This window comes from Macrobrachium nipponense, chromosome 28, assembly GCF_015104395.2.
Source record: "Macrobrachium nipponense isolate FS-2020 chromosome 28, ASM1510439v2, whole genome shotgun sequence".
NCBI classification, from domain to species: Eukaryota; Metazoa; Arthropoda; class Malacostraca; order Decapoda; family Palaemonidae; genus Macrobrachium; species Macrobrachium nipponense.
Genome location: NC_087217.1, coordinates 13151764 through 13171911, shown reverse-complemented (window position 1 = coordinate 13171911; position 20148 = coordinate 13151764). Strand labels below are relative to the sequence as shown.

The 20148-nt window shown below is 37.4% G+C and overlaps 1 protein-coding gene and 1 long non-coding RNA gene across 2 annotated transcripts in view; one reads left to right on the top strand and one right to left on the bottom strand.

Moving 5' to 3' along the window:
- The first annotated feature begins 1454 nt into the window (after positions 1-1454).
- The window catches only part of LOC135201436 (high affinity copper uptake protein 1-like), a 99765-nt gene continuing 81071 nt past the window's right edge, over positions 1455-20148 (top strand). Inside the window, exon 1 of the mRNA XM_064230360.1 lies at positions 1455-1609. The gene's annotated coding sequence lies outside the window, so the exon portion shown is untranslated. The remainder of the gene's footprint in view (positions 1610-20148) is intronic.
- LOC135201437 (uncharacterized) lies at positions 13309-17843 on the bottom strand. The gene is made up of 2 exons (XR_010311531.1): positions 17325-17843; positions 13309-14517 (listed from the first exon to the last, which is right to left on the bottom strand). It is a non-coding gene; the product is annotated as an uncharacterized LOC135201437 (long non-coding RNA).

The window sequence follows — 20148 nt, the reverse complement described above, 5'->3', positions numbered from 1 at the left end:
TTCTCTGCTGGTTGGGTGGTTAGTTGGAGAAATGACATGAGTGGAGTAAACAGGAGAGGAGGCAGCATCGTTATTGGCACATATATTTCTAAAGTTTGAAATTTTCCCTTTCCTACATATCTCTTCACAAATAGCTGTATTTTCTGAAATACCAGTATTCCTGCAAAGGTCTCGTTAATGAAATTAACGCCCCTTCTACTACTCGTCTCAAAGTCCTGTCGTTACATGCAAAAACAACCTTTGTACCTTTAAAATTTATTGCGTGGTTTTTTTTTTTTCTCCCATGTATGTTGCGCAATAGCACTGTATGAACTTCCCCTTCTGCAAGCAGCAACGTGTTCTTCCTTTCTCTTATCAATGGAACGTCCGCTTTCTCCCACGTAACATTCATTGCAATCACTGCAAGGTATTACATATACTCCTACATTCTCTCTATTACCCGGGGGGGGTTAATTTTTTAAATGAGATTCTTCTTGATTGTACTGTTGTACTGAAAAACTATGTTGAAGCCATTCTTTTTTTCCTTTAAGCTGCCTAATTCTAAGCTGCCTCCTCTCCTGTTTACTCCACTCATGTCATTTCTCCAACTAACCACCCAACCAGCAGAGAACAAGCAGTTGACAATAGAAACATTCCCCCACGAAGATCAAGACGAATTCAGGAAAGAACGAGGGCTCAACCGCCTGATCATCCATATATAAACTAGCTTGTTACCTAACCGTTTTTTTTTTTTTCAAATGTTTGTGCTCTTACTTGTTAGTTCCTTGAGGTGACATTATCAATTTAATGTGAACAAGACCACAGTTGATGGTCGAAAGCTTTAATCCTGTACCAGAGATATATATTTAAACTACAAGGAGAAGGATTTTATATATATATATATATATATATATATATATATATATATATATATATATATATATGAGAGGATCAATTCTTATACATTATTCAATAATTCATTACTCTCAAAATATGAGCACCTGAACATCTTACATTTTGCAGGACATAAAGTTCAATAGGTGTTGTTTCCTACAGCAATATCGTCACGCCCTCATTTTGCTTCGAACCCTCACCAGTGTTTATTTTTGGAGCCTTTCTTTTAGACTCGCCTTTGATCATCATGCATTCGTTGGTCACAATTTATGTTCCTCAGTGATAGTGAATAATCTCACACAGAAATTCTTATACCAATAAGTACTCCTCAAGTTTCCCTCCAATTTATCGCTGTAATTACACGACGGCGATCACTATACGCAATCTTAGGTCACATCAGAGACCTGATAAACGTCTCTGGTCATACATTGCAATTGGATTCGTTCATTTCTTCACAGGACTAAGACAAGAACCTGCAATTGAATTTGAATATTTGATAAAAGTTGGTAGTGAAATTTATGTATTAGATGCAGAAAAAAGGTCCCGTCAACTTTATTTGTATGATTTTATCCAGATCAATTACGAAAGTTTATCGCAATGAACTGAACGTAAACATTGCTTACATGAGATTACGTGAGTACGAAACTACCATCTGCTGGTGCTACGCCGTCTGCTGCGAGTTCGAAGCAGGGAAGTCTAGGTTCTCTCCGTAGGGCTTTAACCACCTGCTTCTAAGGTAAATAATAGTGTTTTCCCAGTTGTGTACTTTTTAGTAAGCCGCGATTTTAAATTTTTAAGCATCATGTTTATACTAGGTGCATAAATTATTCGCCGGTGGGATTGTCTATGCCAGGCTAATGTGTTTGTGTACCCTGTTTAAAGTTGCATCAGTATTTTTTAAGTCAATGCTCATATACCTAGGTAGCAACCTTTAAACGTACCTTACGCACTAGGTGTGCTTAATCGAGTACAAGATGTTAAAGGAATAGGTAGGTCCTAGACCTACTAGCTAACCTATTAGTAGTACTACCTACTACCTAATTTTATGATACGGTTACCTAGCCTATAAGGTAGGTACACTGTTTTTTTTTTCCATCTGTCCAACCGCCTGTGGTGCTCGCACATGGTAACACTGCGTCCTGGGCTTTAAATAGTTACATTATGTGTAAGTTTTAGGTAAATAAAAGGACATCTGGGTGTACATTTGCAGCTGAAAAGTGTTTTAGTAATAGTAATTTACTGTATGCAAATTACCTAGCTACACCATTAATATTCGAAATAGGATACCTATTGTTTAAAGCCGGAATGCAGTGTTACCATGTGCAAATACCACAGTCGGATGGACAGATGGAAAAAAACAGAGTACTATACCTAGGTAGTAAGCCTTGCTAGACTATGTACTAGCTATACTAGGCTAGGTAGTACTAGGTAGGTACTATCTACCTAGCTATAGTAGGTATTTTCCATTTGACATTTGTTTCCGTCGGAGGTACTCAATGCCTTAGCTACAACTCGTAGGCTGTAAAATTGGTAAAACTTTACTTTAGGTAGTTGCTCGTCATCGATTGGAGACAGGTTCCTCTTAAATAGGTAGGCTAAGTGGACATAGCTAACCGTTCCTAGCTATGGGGTAAATGATCGAATGGAATACCTGTGGCCATCTTACCCGCTCGTTGACTCACTTTTCAGAAAAAGTACTTAGTAGATCTAAGCTGGTATTCTGCTTAGATGACATTAGTTGACTTTTTCTATAGAATTTTACCTCGTGAACAAGAATTCAAAGTAATATTTTTTTGCCTGGCTGTAATTAAAATCCGCACACCTAACTCAGGGCGGCATGCCCCGAAAGGCGGTAACCTGTGGGAATCAGGCCTTGCAAATCTTTGGTTTCATGGAAATAAAAGAAACTACATTTTTACGATTTTACAGAGTTCACATTATCCCCCTACTGGCCTCTGATTTCCCGTACTGTCTTTCCATTACAAGACCCTGTTTTACTCAGTACGTATTGCACATTTTTTGCCCTTATTAAAATACGCTGTCAGTTTCCACAAACTTGTGAAATCACCCCCCCCTCTCAATTCCGACATTTACCCGCCCACAATTCTTGTGACCAATCAGAGACCTTATCATCAATGCACTGCTGATACCCAAATTGAGTTTTCAAATTATTTATTAAGAAGTATTTGCAGTGTTAACACCCGACTCTCCACACCCTCAGAGTGACTGTATTTTCACCAGTAATTGTGTTAATATAATTCTGTTAGGTAATCTGGTCAGCCTAACTTTAATGTTGGGGAAACCTATCTGTGTTCGTGGTTCGTTGGGTATTTGGCTGTAACTTAATTCAAGATTCAAGATGGGTACACTTGCAAGAATAGAAGACGAGACGAGATTCCGCACGTTCGTAAATGCGTGGCTGAATTGTACCATCTGCCCCTTTAAAGTAAAGTTCCCAAACTTTATTCCTCTATTGTTAGATCAGTTGTGTTTTGGTGTTACTAAGTGTTAGTAATTTTCAGGTAGAAGTGTTAGTTTTTGTTGGGTAGTTATTGTTATTAGCCATATCACCACCTAACAACCCCGCATCACTTAGCCAAGTCGTAACTTCTATGCTCCCTTTCCCCCAGTACCCCATCTTCCCCTTAGTGAACATATAGCTCTGTGGTGGTTGTGGAGTTCAAACATGGTGGCTTTTTTGCATTTCTCTGCCCCAACCGAACACTTCGATAAGTGCCCAGCTGAGTTAGTCTATGGCAGTTGACATTTTCCTATGTTACTTTACTTGCTTTACAAGAGTTTAATGGAATATTTTTCCGTTCCACCGTAACTAAACTGTTATTTACCTTTAAACTCTATATGTTTGTACATCACACCCGTTGGTACCGTTGTGTAGTCTTCAAAGGTAAATTACAGTTTAGTTACAGTCAGCTGAATAAATATTACTTTCAAATCTTGTACAGCAAGTAAAATAACAGGAAAACATCAATTTCCATAGTCTAGCTTGCTGCGGAATACTTATATAGAATTACTAGTTTTACAAATGTAATTGATGCAAGAATCCATTGGGAAAGTGGGCTGTCTTCTTTGTTGGGAAAATTAAAACTAAATGGGGTAATTGTAGATAAGGGTTTAGCTATGAACTGTCAAAATTGGCCGAAAATACCGTAAATCTCAGAAGCAGGGTCAATGACTTAGGTAATGTTAGGTTGATAAACAGTTAGGTCAGGATGTATTAGGTGTTTTGAGCTAAAATCATATCTGTCTTATAATCAGTGGTTGCCAGTGACTCCAACGTAGCTTTATGTAATCTAGGCTAACCAAACCTTGGATGCCACATCCAGTCTGATCTGGTAAAACATCAGAATAGATTTGCATTTGCCATTCTAATATGCACATGTCATGTTAGGGGTCATCTAGAGGTTGAAAGGGCCCTTCCTCCTTGTGGGTCAGAGCATGTAGGATAGGTTAGGTTAGGTTAGGATCGGAGCATCCATGTTGACATATGAGCATACTTTTGATCTGCTTTACAGTTGGTCACGGATCACAGAAACGTGTGGAACGTTAATACACTTTTACCACAGATCCACTTAACTGCAGCTAGTTGGTCATAGATCATAGAACCAAAGTTTGTTTACATATGTCTCTAATTGTAGTTCTCATTGTCAGAATCCCCAAAAGGAATGGGCAGATTTGCCCCCCCACCCATCCTAACCCTGATACCTAACGTACTGGTAGTTAGGATGTAATGAACTGAGTAAAAATCCCTTACAACCCTGAGTCAAAGGGGATTAGTGTTGTCAGTGCACCTCCTTTGGTGTATTGTAGGCCTTGAAAAAGGATTGTTGTTTCCTTTTGACCGTTAGCTGCACCCAGTTTTCGCTTTTTGCTCTATAGTACCTCTAATCTTGCTTGCCTTCTCCCACCTTGCAGTTGAACCACTCTGATGGCCTCTTTTCACTGTCTTAAACACTGAATAGCTACAAGTGCAACATTATTTGACTTTATAACCAGATTTTCTTAAATCAGCCCTACAGAACTATTAGATTAAAAACTATCGGAAAAACCAACTCTACATTTTAAAATCAATTATTGTACTAACTTGATAGCCTGAGGCAAATTAATGTTTTCAGAACCCCTATACTTTCAGTGCATTGCTTTCTCTCTGGATACATTTCTTCTTTTTTCTTTTTTGGTGGGATGACCTATAACAGAGTCCATTCTTCTTCTTCCCAGCTTTATCCCTATTCGGGGTCGCCGTTTCTAATGAGTCTCTTCCATCTACCTCTGTCCAGTGTCATTTCCTCCCATACTCCCTTCTCCCTCATATCATCTCTAATGCAATCTCTCCACCTGATCTTAGGTCTTCCTCTCCTTCGTGTTCCATCCACCTCCACGTCCATCACTTCTCTTGCCATGTGTTGCTCTTCTCTTCTCATCAGGTGGCCATACCATCTTAACCTTGCCTCTTGCACTTTCTTTGATGCATCAGTGACCTTTACTGTACCCCTAATATGTTCATTTCTAACCCTGTCCTTTTTGGTTACTCCACTCATCCACCTAAGTATCCTCATCTCACCTATAACAGAGTCCATTGACAGGATGATTTATGAATAGTTTTAAGTATTGGCAATGATTATGTGCATTTATAAAAATTCATGAAATATCACCTAGTGATGCATAAAGAGATATTTACTATATCAGACATGATAGTCCCAGGTAACTGAAACTAAAATGGTGAAACTAACACTGTCTACAAGAAAAATCAGTAAACAGTTACGTATACCTATCTGGTTTGGAAAAACCACTCCTCTTTGGTTAAGGGTAATTTTCTCGGGCATGAATAGCATAATAGTGTCTGTAAACAAAAGGAGGATCATAATTATTGTATCCTGGCATCATCTCAGTAACAGTACATTTTTGTGGAGTTTGGTGTACTTTATAATAAAACCATGGAGTTGAATGTAATGTTTAATAATGATATTACAAATGAATAAATACTACTAACATGTGAATATAATACAGCTGTTCCCTGCTTATCTGGGCATTGATTAACAGCGTTTTGGTTTTTCAATGTTAGGCTAATGATGTTGTTATCCGGATTTTCGACATCAGTAAGCAGTTTTCAGTGCTGGTAAGCAGTTTATTGGCATTGTTATTACTCTTTCATTTTTAATTTACATTGCTTTCAATTTAAAAATTATGCTAAAGCTTTTCCTGTCCTGTTTATTAATTTCTGCTGAACAGCAGCACCAATATGCAGTAAATGTGTGTGTGTGATGAACTTCTTAGTTCCAGGGATCCTTTATGTCTCACATCATATGACTGTGGAACAGCCTCCCTGATGATGTCATGCAATTGGAACTTCAGAAGTTCAGGTGAAGATGCAATGCATTACTACCCTAATACTATTCTCCTGTCATTTTAATACATTATTTATTGATTTATTAATTTTTTCTTTTTTAATACTAAGTGTGATTTAACTTTACCTCCTCTTGCTTCTTCCTAATGAACACCATGTTCTTTGGAAGCTTGAATTTCAAGTCAATGGCCCCTGTGGGCTTGTTCCATATGATGAATAGGTTTCATCATCTGAATAATAATAATAATAATAAAAAAATAATAATAATGTGATTGACAAAATCAAGAAGAAAGTATTACTCATTGATGTCGCAATACCATGGGACACCAGAGTTGAAGAGAAAGAAAGGGAAAAAATGGATAAGTATCAAGACCTAAAAATAGAAATAATAAGGATATGGGATATGCCAGTGGAAATTGTACCCATAATCATGGAACACTAGGCACGATCCCAAGATCCCTGAAAAGAAATCTGTAAAAACTAGAGGCCGAAGTAGCTCCAGGACTCATGCAGAAGAGTGTGATCCTAGAAACGGTGCACATGGTAAGAAAAGTGATGGACTCCTAAGGAGGCAGGATGCAACCCGGAACCCTACACTATAAATACCACCCAGTCGAATTGGAGGACAGTGATAAAAAAAAATAATAATAAAAGAAAAAAAAAGTATTATTATTATTATTATTTGTCTGTAAATGAATATCTGGTAATTTCTCTGTATCCTAACAAACTTGAAATAATTTCTGATTTCTTTTAAGTCCCATAAACTTTGATAAATAGGGAGGGCTGGCATTGGGAAGGACATGTTTAAAATGTATTTCAAAATAAATTATGAAATGAACTTAGAAAAGAAAAGGGTCAATAAAAAAGCAATCTTAAGATGTTTATGGATTAAGTGAAGAAGAAAACAGATTACTTTCAAAACAGTTGATAGGAATATTATACACTACAGTTATCACTGCCAAAGCATCCTTTTTTGGTATCTTATCTGTACCCCATTTTCTGTAATCCCTAGGACCTATGCTTGACTCCCAAAATCTAATTAGAAAAATAAACAAGGGCAGTCAGGGCCTGTGCTTGTTTAATCTTAAAATCCTTGATACTAGAGCTATAATTTTTTTTTTAGCTTTTACAAATATGTACTACTGTAATTACATTATTAAAGGATGGATGATATTATTTTGATAATCTTATAATGAATTAGTAGAAAGGAGTTCTCAATGTGAATACAGCTGGCTTATAGTAAGGTTACAGAGCTCTCCCCAACATTTACTGCTTTATTAAGTGTGCGTTGGTTTGTATCTTTTGTTGCCAGTGCTTGAGTCATATACTGTTCCATTATATGGTTGATGTTTTTAGAATTTACTTGTGGGATGGATTATATCCAGTGCATGTTTGTGATGTTACCCATGCTCTGTAAACATCTGCTTTTTCTTCAGGTTGAACTTAATGTGTTGTAGATGGTGCCTTTTCAAAGTCCCAGCAGAGTCAAAAATAGAGCAGTTCTCTAGTTTATGCTTTTTTGCCTTATCAGTGACAGCTTTCAGTCCTCTTTTCTCACCTAATCATGTGCAGATAATTCTTATGTGTACGAGTTGTATTTTCACTTATTCTAATATACTGCTGGGTGGGATGGTTAATATCTGGGTGGAGAAGATGAAAAATGGTATGTTTCAGTCATTCCAAGACAAATATCCGCCCCTTCGTTTGTGCATTTGGAAGTAGTCACTCATTTATAGTTATTAGTATTTTGTGCTAAATTCACTATAAGGAATGTAGTAGTATATTTCTTGGAATGATAACATTGTGGATTTTGCTGAGTTTACGTAGATTTTTCTCCTTAGCTGGTCTTTCAGATTTCTTGGTTGTACCCATCTTTGTGTTGTAGGGGGTACTGTTCATTTGGCCTTAGCTGCAGTACTTTGTGGCTTTTAATTTTCATCCATGTGTTTACTTTGGTCTCTTCGTCGTTATCAACCTAGCTTCTTTAACTTGAGCATTCAGTAATACCACAAACTTATGTGAGGTTAGGTTTCAGAACCCCTTACATAAGTCAGGGATTTGCATAAGTTAGGTATGGTCACTAAAAGTGCTTATTTCCAGAGTTTAAACACTAAATATGAGTCTAATCATGACTTACAAAGTTTACCTAGTGACAAAAAGAACACTTCTTTTACTCTGTGAGTGAAAAAGAAAATGGCATCCTATGAATTAGAGGTAACATTGGTCTATGTAGGTACCTATGTAAATGGTGGCAAATACAGTAAAAATTATGTTATTGTACTCTATCATTGTCAACCATTATTTCTTTTTTAAGAGTAAAGTATTAAGCTAACATTTTAATGAACTTACTGTACATAATTTCATTTAAAACTTAGCTTAATACTTTACCCTTATAAAAGAAATAATGGTTGACAATGATAGAGTACAATATCATAAGTTTTACTGTATTTGCCACCATTTACATTAGGTACCTACATAGACTAATGTTACCTCTAATTCATAGGATGCCATTTTCTTTTTCACTCAGAGTAAAAGAAGTGTTCTTTGTTCACTTGGTAAACTTTGTAAGTCACCGTCATAACTAAGGTACAATTCAATAAAATAAAGAAAACATGTAGTATGTAATGTATGCAATGCTTGTAGAGGGTACAAGTAAAATTCAATAAATTTGCATAGACTTTTACAAGATGCAGGTGTCAATCTTCTAGCCCCATCTGCCAGGCTAAGCAAGCGCTTTTGCAAAGCTGGTGCTTAAGACACAATGTCTCTTCTGAGACATCTGTGACCCAAATTACGGATTTCCTCCTTTATGAGAGGAGATCTAGAATCTCTCATCATCCACCATTAAAGGGGTTTTGAGCATGCTTAGCTCAGTGTGTAATCACAGGGACCTAGATCTTTCGTTAAACCTAAATCTTAACCTCATCAAATCCTTTGATACGTCCAAGCAAAGGAAGGAAGATCTGGTCTTCTGGAAGGTGGATTTAGTGTTGAAGTGGCTGACAGGTCCTTCTTTTGAACCCCTATGTTCCTCTTCTCTGAGAAACCTTATTTGGAAGACTCTCTTCCTTGTGACCTTGGCTACTACTAAGCATATTAGCAAATTCAAGCCATAGGTAAAACGGTAGGTTTTTCACAAGGAGACTAGTTTTGCCCATTTACCCTTGGTTTTCTAGCCAAGGACGAGGATCCATCCAAGCCCTGGACCCATCTTCTAATAAGAACGTAATGGACATCCTTGGCTGTGAGGAGGAAGAGAGTTCTTTGTCCTGTTAGGGCTTTGATGCTATTTCAGTGTTGCTTCCCAATTTTTTTTTTTTTATAAATATGTGCTTTTTTTGGACACTTTCGTTATGTTGTTACCTATTTTCTTGCATAGTGGGGGAAATCAAGGCTTATGTCAGATGGACTGAGGAATCTTCCATTGTCTATTCTTCATCACTTAGGCCTCTTCATCTTGCCATTGAAACTTCTGGCATTTAAAGTTTGGTGAATTAACCCCCTCAAAAGTATGGTAGAGGTCCTTGTTCTAGTAATGTGCACCCAATGGGAATATAGCTGTCATGTTCTCTCATGAAGAGCAACATGCTTAAAGTTTAGGGAACCAGCCAACATCATCATCTTCCTTCATTGTTTGTTTGTTTGTTTGTATGGTGTTTTTATGTTACATGGAACCAGTGGTTATTCAGCAACGGGACCAACGGGTTTACGTGACTTCCGAACCACGTCGAGAGTGAACTATCACCAGAAATACACATCTCTCACTCAATGGAATGCCTGAAAATCGAACTCGCGGCCACTGAGGTGGCAGGCCAAGACCATACCGATCACGTCACTGAGGCACCTCATCTTTCTTCATGGAAGCTTATTATAGAAAAAGTACGAAGTACTTTTTGTGTGAAGTTAGGGCTTGTTGTTCCAGGTCATCTGGTGTTATTTTATAAGAAAATACAAAAAACTGCCTTGCCACTTCATAAAACAAATGAAATGATAATCAATTATGTCAGTAACCCAGGTTTTTCATATCTAAACAATTTTTTTTTTGTAGTCATTTGAACAACACTGGGAGGCCTAATTGCTTGCAGCGTCGCACATTCTTCATGTTTTAACTGATTTTAAATCACAGATGTGTCTTATAAGTTACTTGTGTTTTTGTCCACTTTGAGTGGTTATATGAAGTCTTGTATATATCTTAACAAACAAATAAAACATTAGGCTAGAAATTTTGGGCTCTGCTTTGTGCGTTGTTTCCATTAATTTTTGTCATCTTGTTTAAATGTGACATCAACTTAAATGCCATGAAGACAACTCTTGAAATAATCATGCTTCCGTTTACTGAAGTTATGAGATGCCAACGCATCCATGTAAAATGTGATGATAGATATACTGTACTTAAGTCATCATAATTCATTTGTTTAATTACATTCGTTATTACTTTTATCTGTTGTCTTACTGAAAGAAATAGACAGAAGTCACGATCATCCCCCTTGCCACTCTTTTCATTGTCAGCTTCTGGAAACAATAGCAAATTATGATATATCCTGAACCCTTACCTCTGGCATGATAAGTCCTCCAATTTCCTCCTGGTTCATTTAGGGATAATCGTACCAATGGTTTGAAATGTCACAAGAACAGCAAACTGCAAAGAAGGAAAGATTTAAGACATCTGATGTATAGTTTAAAAAAAATAAGGGGCTTAAGACACCATAGTAATCACCCTGTCACCATGAGATTCATATGTACCTTATCTACTCTTATTATGGGTGGGCTAGACCCTTTACACAATATTTCCATCTGTCTAATGAAAATATTTCCTTGGTGTGTGAGAGATCTTAGTGAAAGTCAGGCAACAGAAAGTACACATATAAATAAATGTTTTGGATATCTGTTAACCAAATATGTTTACATATTTGATACTCTTTGTAGAAGACGTTAAACTTAAAGGGCGCTGTCAAAGAAAGTGATGATTTAGAATATCATAGCTGTACTGATAAATGTAGAGTCCAATCACTCTTAGCAAAAGCTTGTCTTATAACTTATGACGATGGAAACGCTTGTAGAGGTGGTAAGTAAATCACAAGATGGGTAAAAAAAAACTTTATTAGTAATGCTGCACTCCTAAAGTACTCCTCTACTTATAAACGTTCAACTTATGAACTTTCAGGGAAATGAACATCTCTGCTCGTAAATGAAATGAAATTTTTATTCGGGGCACTCCGGGCCACGACCTGCTAGTGCAAATTTTGTACGTGAGGGCTAACCTCGACTTAGTTACAATTTCTGCCGCTACTTACGCCAAACAGCACTGTAGCTGACGCCACTAAGCTTCCCAGATAATTTGAATTTATGCTAAGTGCTGAGACTTCATCTCCTGTGCAGCGATTCATTCGTTTGATTTTAGAATTAAATATTTTACCGCATCCGTTACCTATGGCATGTGCAACGCCATTGATGAAAGAGGCAGTGCTGAAAAGTGACAAGCCATCTCAGTTTCCGGAAACAAAGTGGTAATAATAAAGAAGTTAGAAAGTGGTGGAGAAAAGCTAAAGGAAATGGAAGAACATTTGGGTATTTGGATGGAACACCAAAAGACAAAGATGTGTACCACTTGGCTTCTTGCTCATTCAAGAAAAGGCTAAAAACCCTTTCGACGACGACTTGAAGGCTAAGGCTGGTGAGAGTACTAAAGCTGAAACATTTGCTGCAACTCGTGTGGTTTTATTGCTTCAAAAGACGAGCCAACTTGCATCACGTGTCCGTAAGCAGTGAGTCAGCCAGCGCTGACGAAACAACTATAGAAAAATTTTGCCAATACGCACAAGGAAATAATTGATAGAGAAGGTTATACGTACCGCTCAGCAAAAGGAAGGTTATACGGATCCCTCAGCAAATTTTTTATATAGACAAGACAGACCTTTTCTCAAATGAGAAGAAGAAAAAAAAAAAAAAAAAAACGTACATAGCCGTGAAGAGAAGACTGCCAGGATTTCAGGCGGCAAAAGATAGGCTAACGTTACTGCTGGGTGGCAAAAATTGTTCGGGAGACATGAAGCGAAAATCTCCTCGTCTCGTCTATCGTGCAGCAAATCCATGGCCACTGAAAAATATCACAAAGTTAATTACCCGTAATCTGAATGTCAAATAAGAAAGCCTGGGTGACTGGTTTTATCATCACTTTATCCCTGAAGTCATGCTGTACCGCAGAGAGAATCATATTCCTTTCAAGATTCTCTTATTTTGGATAATGGCCCTGGTCGCCCCCAGCACTTACGTAGATGACTTCCATCAGGGTGTTCAAGTTGTCTATTTACCCCTTAACTCTCGGGCATTCCACTCAGGGATGAGAGATGTGTATTTCTGGTGATACAAGTTCACTCACGACGTGGTTCGGAAGTCACGTAAAGCCTTTGGTCCCGTTGCTTAATAACCACTGGTTCCATGCAACGAAAAAACATACAAACAAACAAACAGACAAAACCCCCTAACACAACTTTAGTCACTCAGCCAATGTATCAGGGCTTAATAGCTAATTAAAAAAAAACAACCATACTCGCCATACGTACAAGACGAGCATTAAAGGAGATAAATGATGCAGATGTGACCTTACGTGAATCATTGACAGTTATTGAAGTGAAAAGTTACAGCTTGACATTGGGGAAGAGAACTTTTAAGAGCTGTTTGACATTCATTCAGAGGAGTTGACGAATGATTTGATGGAACTGGAAGAAAAAAAAAAACACCAAGTCCATGAAGAACTTGTTCCCTTAAAGAAGGCTGAAGCAAGATTGATGGCTGAGGGATTTCTTCTTCTAGAAAAAATATTTGACTATTTTTGAGAATTAAAACCCCAATGTTGAGAGATTCTCAAAAGTAGCAACAACAGTTAAACAGTTAATGATGCTTTCCAGTGTTGTCGAATCATATACTGTGATACGAAAAGAAATAAAACAATGCAAACTTCCATATGCAATTTCTTTAAACCAGCGCCTTCAATCTCAAGAGACTCCCCACCTGTGTTATTATAATTTGTTTCATGTTAGGTTTTATATATTTGTATTAATAAAATGCTCTAATAAAATACAGTAACAATACTAGTATTGGGTTATAGTATGAAAAAACTCAGCGTATACCAAATTGAAGTTACAAACAAAATGAACTTACGAGTTCGAATAGTCGTTCGGAACGGAACTCGTTCGTAAGTAGAGGAGCGTTAGGTCAAAAACCAAATTCAAATAAGGAGCAGTCATCCGCTGTAGCTGAACTCCGAACATCTCTTACTAACTGGTTAGTTGTATCACTATCAGGGTGTAACAGAAGGCTGGAATTTACTGCCTTTATTGTTTTATTGGCCATTAACTTGGAAAATAAACTCATATGCAAACAGAAAGATGTACGTACATAAACAATAACATTAATGAGCAAAATTAAAGCAGTGTTTAAAGACTGAAAAATTTATGATGCTGATCATCAGCAGCACTGCTGTTAAAGGATCACACACTGCTAAATAAGTAGCATAAAATAAAACATCAGTAATTGAATCTGAGGCCTCAATGATCATGGCATGTCAGTCTAAGGGTAAAATAGTATCCCGTTTTTTTTGCCACTTGCTAGGACATAAAAATGAAACCTTTGTCATAGTTATTGATATATAGGCAACAAAGACACTTATGTGCAATTGAATTATTCAAAGATGGCCAAACAGGAACTTCCAGCAGTGGTCCAAATGACAAGTGGCATTGTAAGGGAAAAGAACTTGTCTCTTCAGACAGTCTACTGGAAAGATAAAGTTCCAGGAAGGCTGCAGGACATTCAAATAGGCGAACCATATTTACCTTGGAAAAGAAATCTTGAAAAATGAAACTGTTTGACATTGGAGTTAAATAGTGGGGAATCTTAGCTTTAATGGGTAATTTAGGTGGTCTAGATTGAAGGTTCACTGGTGATTTAAAGCAAGGAATTCGTGAACCAGTCAACAGGTTCAATTATCTCGTAATTTGAGGCTCAGAACTTTTCTTGGATTTGCAACAAGGTTTTATTTCTGGGCGGTGGAGGAAATGCCTATCTTGTTTCGAATTGATATTAGGAGTTATTAATGTCAGAATTTGTATTGCATTTAGTTTCATTCAGAAAGACTTCATATTTGTAGCTTAATAGACTTTTTACCTCACCGGAACCTCAGACGTCGTCTATGGTTATCACCATTTCTTATGTTCGAACCAAATACTCGTAGTTCGTGGGACATAGTTACGAGCTGTTTATGATTAGGTTATAGAATTTGATACCTAGAAAGGAAGAAAAAATGTCATTAATAGGCAGAATGGATAAGCTTATAAAGATTTTAAGTATTTAACTGTTCCTCAGAAAAACTGGACATAAAAAAAAGCCGAGGACAGCTGGGTACATGTACTCGGTAAGGTAGAAGGTGCTATAAACATAATCCCTAAATGATAAAGGTAACACAATGTATCATGGGATTGTTTTTTTTTTTTTCTTAAGTTTAAAGCTGTCTTGTTGCCACAATTAACTTTTTACAGATGTCTCTCCTTATGAACTGCATATGTACCTAATTGTGATTATTATTCTTGGGCATTCTGCAGCTATTTTGGAAACGATTCAACATTTGTATTGGTGTATTAATTCTTTAGTTTCATAATGTTTCAGTTCATCCGAATCCTTTAAAAAGTTTACCCTCCCATCCACTCTTGCCTCCTAAGTAACTGAATTTGATATATAGCTATGTAAATCTGTTAATCTACTTAAGCGTGTGGTACAGTAGTTGGTATGTAAACATTCATCTTTTGTTTAGTCTCCGTTGTGCAAGTCTTGAGTTATTGTACTCAACTAATTGATTTCCATTAATAGGTGGGGATTTATGTTTTTGCAATGCGAAGTAACTGAAAAATCATAGGAATTTTGGAGATAATCAATGAATTGAAATCTTTCACATCAAAGTAAAGATATGGAAAATTATGGGATTAGTCAAAGGTAGTGAGTGATGTTAGGGCTTTAATGCTCTTGTTGTTTGCAAAGGTATATAAAGATGGAAGCCTTTAGATACTACGTCACATGACAAGAAAATGATAGTATTAGTGGCTTTGTAGCTTTAGTGATTCGTAGCTTTTAAGGGTCTATGATTCTGGAAACTCCCAAAAGCTTGGTTACCTGAGGACGGTATAATTTGAATTTTGAAGCAGCTTAAAAGAATCCCAATCATTATTGAGGAGTTTGCAGAAATGTGCTTGTTTGATACTCCCTTTTTAAATGTGATTTGTGATTTATACAAAGGAGGAATGTAACTTTCATTCAGGGTTTTCACATGAAGGACTGTCAGTGGCGTGGTTGGTATGGTGTTGGCGTGCCACCTCGGTGGCCGCGAATTCGATTCTGGAGGATTCCATTGAGGGGTGAGAGATGTGTATTTACGGTGACAGAAGTTCACTCTCGACGTGGTTCGGAAGTCAAGTAAAGCCGTTGGTCCCGTTGCTGAATAACCACAGGTTCCATGCAACGTAAAAACACCATAAAACAAACAAACAAACAAACAAACAAGACTGTCAGATATCAGAACTCGAAAAATGACTTGTTTCAGTCCAGTCACTGGTTGTTTAACACTAAATTATCGGTAACTTTTGATGCACACTAAATTATTGGTTACTTTTGATTTACATTTCGGCATTGGCCAGATGTTTTTGATACAAGTCCATTAACCAGGTGTTCCCAGCTCCAGAATATTTACTTTGGGCAGTCGAATGTGACAGGGTTGATGCCCTAAAGAGTAAAGGATGTCAAGTGGGACTCTAATGGCCTATTGGAGTGGTTTTGTTAGGATCATTCATTATGCTACGTGAGTGTTTTCGATGCTGAAAAGCTGCGAGGTTCAGGAAACGGAAGTCTCTAGCCCACAACGTCTGTCTGTCACCCAGTTGACCCGTTCTTTCATTTTGCATTTCTAATAGAACCTCGCTCTGTTTGGAAGTTACCTTGCTGGGGTAACTCCCGGCTCATTTTTTTAAAATTTATTTTTCTTAATCAAGAAGTTCTCACAATTTTAGACACATTTTGAGATGTACTTCCTTTTGTTCCCTTGTACAAAGGTTGAAGGGTTTTACCGTGAATTCCAAAGAAAATAATCTCTATTCGAAACTGGTATATACTCGTAAACACACACTCACACACAATATATATTAGATATGTAAAGTGTGTGTGTGTGTATATATATATATATATATATATATATATATATATATATATATATATAGTGTGTGTGTGTGTGTGTACTATATATATAATAAATAGATATGTGTATATATATTTATATATAATATACATACATACATTCATACCTACTTGCATTATAAAGTCATTTGTTTATTAGTCGTTGCAGTAGAGTTCGTTTGATAAATCAGTTAAATTGAAGTGGCCTACTGCTACAACGATGTGATTTGGTGCCTGGTGATCCTGGAATGAATTTTCCCCAGTTTTTCATAAATTTGGTTCATCTAGAAGTTGTACCATTGTGTCGATCCCGTAGGGGGGTAGTCCCGTCAATGCACCTTATTCGGTGCAATGTAGGCATTACCTAAGGTTCTTTGGAGCGTCCCTTCGGCCCCTAGCTGCAACTACTTTCGTTCCTTTTACTGTACCTCCGTTCATATTCTCTTTCTTGCATCTTATTATCTATCCTCTCCTAACAATTGTTTCATAGTGCAACTGCTTTTAGGTTTTCCTCCTGTTGTACCTTTCAAACCTTTCCCTTTCAATTTCCGTTTCAGCGCTGCGTGGGCTTAGTTGCGCCAGTGCTTGGCATAATGCCAAAAAACAAATACCATTGTGTCGGGAATAAGGGGGTCGTAGGCATTTAAGTTATCCATTTAAACGCTGTCAGAAGACGAGCTTGTTGATAACATTATTAGGAAATGTTTGTACTTTCTTGAAAACCACGCAGATAAGTTCATGTGTGCCACTGCGTGCTCACGTATCAGGTTGTTTTGAACGATATTTATTAAAAAAAAATACTGCAGCCAAGGAGGGTGAATATCAACTTCGAGAAAGACGTGATCAATATCATTGCTGCGTCTCCTTATCTTACCTTTCTAACGTCTTGACGGAATGTTCTTGATTGTTTGTTCTACATCGATAAGGACACGTAGCTCTCTTCTTTCTCTTTCTCCTGCTACACCCCAGTTAAGCGTGTAGCCTGGACAACAACGCCGGCAGTAGCAACAGGAACAACAACAACAACGAACGTATCTTGTTCGATACTCAGATAAAAGTGATAAACTCTGGCGTCGAGGTCACAGCTATTAACGCCGTGTGCACCTGCGGCGACGGCTTCGCTAGCTGTTGGTGCCGTGTGCAGAAGTTGATATAAATTACCGATAGAATATCGGCATCGATTAGAGATCAGGCGTATCTCGGCGGTGACAATGTCTTTATATGTACAATGATTCAGGACTGCACACGGCACGCAAACGGACTTTATAATAATGCCTAAGACGCTGTTGGGGTGGGTCAATAAGTGATGGTTACTATTTTGAGTTGTCTGGACTCCTGTCTAGTTTTGACTGTGATTGCGCGTGCGCACGCAAACACACACACACACACATATATATATTAATTTCAGTTGCAGTTTTTATTCCATATTTCTTATTAGTTACGTTACGAATTCACTTTTTCTTTTGTTTAACGAATGTTCTTCTTATCTTCCTTGTTTACTTCAGAACTATTAAAAATGAAAGCAGGCTGGGTTAGGTATAGGGGTCGACACTCATGTAGTGCGATTAGTTACAAGACACAATCAAGTGGATGAATAATTGTCTGCTCCGCCCCCCACCCCCTCCCCCGCCCCGATTATTTTAAAAGTTGTTGTTATTGGCCGGTGGGTGTGTTGGAACAAGTTCAAAGTTCATCTCATTTATATTTGTGATACTTTTCAGTGAGAGAAGAGGTATATAGTTTAAAAAATGGCTGATTTGAAATGTGTAGTTAGTCAGTATATCATGAAATATAAAACATTCATTTTAGCAAAAATTACGACCACCGTGTATGATGCTGCTAAAGCCTTGTTTAAACTAACGTTTCTTGATATATTGCAAAATAGTTTGTAACTATCTACACTTTTCTGTCGTATTAAGTGAACTGTGCAAGAAACTTTTATCTTTAATCACAGATGTCTTCTAGAAGTTTTTCCCGAAGGGGATAGCGCTGTCATTGCACCTCACGTGGTGTACTGTAGGCATAATTAGAGGGTGTTTAGAGAGTCGCTTCTGCCCCCGACTTCATTCATTTCTTTTAGCCTTTAACTTCACCACCTCTTTTCCCGGTTTCTTTTCTTTCTTCAGACTTGCTGTCCAACCAACCCGTAGCGGGCTAGTTCCGTCAGTTCACTTCACGTTGGCACACTGTAGGCATTGCTTAACGCAGTCCATTTCATTCCTTTTACTGCCCCTCCATTCTTATTCTCTTTTTCCCTCTGACTACCCTCTCTTCTAACAATTGTTTCATGGTGCAACTGAGAGGGTTTCCTCCTGTTACTCTCAATTTTCCTTCCAGGGGTGAACGACCTCGTAGGTCCCAGAGCTTGTCCAACCTCTCCAACTGTTACTTCTTTCTCTGCTGTTCAACTTCTCCAACTCCCTCTTTTCTCCGTCCCACTCGCTTGAATGGCCGAAAGTACTTTTGGTTTTGGCGTCTGTGACCACGGCAGTTGCGTCGCCAGTTTCACCAAAAATTGATTAGTTACATTTTTAGTGGTCATCTCCTGTTCTTTTTTTAGTCATTTGAAGTGGTTTATTTTGTTAACTCAAATATTTGTTCTGACGGAAACGACGAAAGCATCTAGTTGATATATATGTTACAATGTTAACTTTATATTAATTAAATTGTTACTTTTCATAGAATATATGTTACATTGTTACTTTCATAGCATACATCATGTCAATTAGTACATTGTTACGTTTCATAGAATATACCAGTCAATTACATTGTTACCTTTCATAGAATATATCATTTACATTTTTACGTTTTATGGAATATATCAGTCAATTACATTGTTACCTTTCATAGAATTTGTCAATTACATTATCTTTCATAGTATATATCAGTAACATTTTTACCTTTCATAGAATATATCATTTACATTGTTACCTTTCATTTTCCTGTGCAGTACTTCGTGATAAACGTGGAGTATATTTTGATTTTATTATTCTGATTTTTCTTACTTATTAATTTTGCTTTTTTATATGGGAATAAGGAATAGGAAACTTTCACATAAATAAATAAACACGCCTAAAGGCAAGAGGACGCTAATTGAAGTATAGATAAATATCTAGGAATCAAGAAAAAAAAAACAAATGAATACGTATGGACACAAAGGTGCACTAGGCAGAAAATTAGCCAATAATTTAATTAGGGCATTTGATCAGTAATAACTTGCGTCATTCTTAGATTTCATGTTGGGTACTTCAAGGACTACCTTCTTGAGGCTTTGAGTGACATGACCCGTTAGAGAAGCTCTCTCTCTCTCTCTCTCTCTCTCTCTCTCTCTCTCTCTCTCTCTCTCTCTCTCTCTCTCTTTCTCTTTCTGAGAATCATTTTCCAACATTTGAGGTAAGGTCAGGGTTTTGGGTGAGTCTGTGCACTGCAGAATAGCTGAAGCACAGATACGTTTTTAGTTTTTCCTGTGTCCGTGCGGTAACTATTTCTTTATTTTATTCATTTTTCAACGAATTAAAGGTTTTGTGGGATTCGCAGCGAAATGGACGTAGATGGGATTGTGTGAGGTTGGGTCTAGAACATTTTGATAATTCTGCATTCATAGCCATCACCGTATAATATTACCGGCAGTTTACATCTGCATCTTGCATCGACATTTTCTGTAGCTTATGTAGTTTTCTGCATTCCTTCGTTGTTGC